Here is a 3,142-nt window from a genome sequence, read left to right on the forward strand (position 1 = left end):
TGATTTCCAAACATGGACAGACTAATGAGTCCAAGTCCTCAGCATCACAACCACAGACACTGGCTACCCTCTAGACTATTCTCCATAGCATCACAAAGTGTTTGCATGTCTCTTATCTAATTGGATCCCCGAAACACCCCTGTAAGGCCAGGATTTATTATCCCTATTTTACAGATAAGGAAACTAAGGCTTAGAGGGGTTCAATAATCTGGTGTCATGTGGCCTGGGAGGGGCAGCAGAGTTGTCCTGTCAGCCCCTGAGCCCATTTTCTCCAGACTGGTTCCTTAGAGCTCATGTGATTAATAATAGCAACCCCGTGCGTTTCAGAGGTGACTTCACTTTCACGTAATTTTCACATCCGCTCTTTTGAGAAGACAGAAATCTTGGAGGCACAAACCCACCAAGGCAATGTCTGGCCAGAGGGTCAGCCCTGTGAGAAGGCCCCCTCTCTTCCTTGAGACAGTAATGGAATCGGTGGGACCACAGAGAAGTTGCTGCCCAAAGTCACGAGGCGTGCTAGCAACTGAGCCAGGAGTTGGATTTTTATTTGCCTGACTCCCATATTCCTCCCACTCTCAACTTCCCCCATTTCTCTCTGGGCCTCTCCCCATCTGTAGAATGAGTTGGATGAGACAGTCTTCAAGCCTTACCCCCTGGTCTGTGTCCCACCTGCATTCCTATTTATGAAAATGGTACTCGTTTGGGAGGCAGATGGTTTGAGTTCAAACCCAAGTTTAGGCAAATTCAGCACTCACAGTCCCTGAGCCTCAATTTTTTTCATCTGCAAATGGGCTCAAGTGAAATAATGGAGACAAGGCTCCTGGCCCATTCGGAATAATCAATAATTGTCAAATTTCCTCCCTTTTCTTTCTAAGGCTGTGCAGGGAAGGTCCTGCAAGACAATTCCACTCCAAGCTCAGTTTCCCCTCCCCCTTACTGTAGAGGAGTCAGACTAGGGAAGCCATGACCTGCATCTCTGGGTCTCTGGTTCAGAGACTGGGATGGGGGACCTTCCCAGCAAAGGCCCCTGCAGGAAGTTTCCATATATCCCTCCTTCCCATCTCCCCCAATCTCCATCCTGAACATTTTCCCCAGAAAGAGTTAAGCCTTCTTTGGGCTTCCCCTTCCTGACCAGCAGTGCCAACAGAGATTAGAGAGATCGGATTCATTTCTCTTAATAAACAGAAAAGAAGTTGGGCCAGGCAGGTGACAAGGAAACAATTGGAATAATAGGAGGTTGGAGCAAAATGGAACAGGACTTCCTCCAGTCATACCCAGGGCCACCCCCAGACCTGGGGAAACAACAGCCAGGGGCAGGGAGGTGCTTCCCACGCACGTGGGCTCAAATCAGGCGGACTGCTGCCCAGAAAGCCCAAGGCTACTGGATACCAAACACCACGCAGCGGGAGGCCTAGCCGCTGAAGCAATGACCGCTGACCCAAGAGGCTGGAGCAGGGACTTACAGGATCAGCTTTCCCAGCCCCAGCCTCCAGGCTGGTCTCTCCGGAAAAGGGTCCACCGCCCTAGGGTCCACCACCAGCTTTCTATCTCTAGTCCTCACAGTCTGACCACATTCTATCCTGCTACAGTTCTGACCCATGCCCTTTTGAGATGGAGATGATTTCAGACGGAATCCCAGTGGGAAGCCTTAGGACAGACTTGGCATCCAGTTGGGAGTACAGAGCCCTTGGAAACACCCTTCAACCCAAACCCTCCCTCAGGGCTTGGCCAGGCCATCCCTGCCCCAGCACCTTGACTTTTATTTGTGCCTGGGCCAAAGGGGAGCAGGGCCGTCATCCAAAAGGAAGATCAGGCCGGATGCAATCACACAAGAGGCTTTTCACCCTCTTCCTGACCCCTCAAATGTTCCTTCTAATTCTCCTGCAGAGGAGGTGGTTAAAGGACACCGGGAGGGTAAACACAGAATGGGATGGGCCCGCACACACCGCCATTTCCTCACCGATGGCACTGCAGCAGGAACCACAGGGAAGGTAGACTTCGGAGCAAGGCAAGCCCCAAGGGAGCCCCACCCTCCTGCAGAGACTCCTGCCCTACCACTCACAAGGAAGCCAGAAACAGAGGGGGGAAATGAGAAAAAGGACCAACCAAGTGCCCAAAAGAAAAGCGACCCCAGCAGGCCTGAGCCAAGTCAGCCGCCCTTCCCCTCCCTCTCCTCGGGCTGCCCATCCATCAGGCCGGAGAGCCCAGAGCCAGGGAATTGGCTGCTGTAATTTAAGTAGCCCAGATACAGCTTCGCCGTTAATCTGGGCCTCGGTTTCCCCCATCTGTAAGCACACTTCCAACACTAACATGTTTCTACCAGGACTGAGGAAAGGAGTGATGGGGAGGGGCGCCATGGCTGGTTCTCATCCGCGAGCTCACCACCCCAGGAGGTGGATGTTTGCGGTTTGGCCCAGGGGAGCGGTGAGGAGAGCCAGGTGGGAAAAGCTAACACTGTTAAGAACCTAAGACATGCTGTGCCCCACGCTGGGTCCTTTGTGGGGCTGAAACCACCTTTTGAGTGCAGCTGACCTTCCAGACCTGGAAGAACCCCCATCAGAGACGCAAGGCCACTTGCCTCTCCCATGGGCCTCAGGCCAGAACCAAGTCTCTGACCCCCTGACTCAGCAGAGGGCAGAACCTGGGTGAGCCTGGGGGAGGGGGACTGCCTCACCGTCCCAAGAGCCAGACTGCCAGCACTTCCTGCTTAAGCCAGAAGATTCCTGCCCCGGCCGGGGGTCCCTTCCCCCCAAAACGGGGCCGGGCTGACTCGGGGTGATAATGGGGGGGGGGCGCAGACCGGGGGAGAGGGGGCTCGGACTGAGCCTCAGGCTCTTCGCTCCCCCGGCCCCAGCGCCTAAAGGCTCACCCCTCGAACGCGCCGCCGACCCCTGGCGGAGCCACGCTGGCCGCACCCTCGGCGCCGCCCGGCGCGCAGCCCAGGTGCCCGGCCGCCTTACCTCGGCCTTTACCCTTGCCCCTCCTGGCCTTGTCGTCCGCCTTCTTGGCCCGGGGGGCCGCCGTTTCGGCGCCCTCGGCCCCCGCCGACTTCTTCTTGCGCCGCTTGCCCCGCAGCCAGCTGAAGGCGCGCCGGAGGCCGGACGCGCCGGAGCGGGACTTCTTCCTACGCGGGGGGCCGCCG

Source organism: Suricata suricatta, chromosome 8 (genome assembly GCF_006229205.1).
Source record: "Suricata suricatta isolate VVHF042 chromosome 8, meerkat_22Aug2017_6uvM2_HiC, whole genome shotgun sequence".
NCBI classification, from domain to species: Eukaryota; Metazoa; Chordata; class Mammalia; order Carnivora; family Herpestidae; genus Suricata; species Suricata suricatta.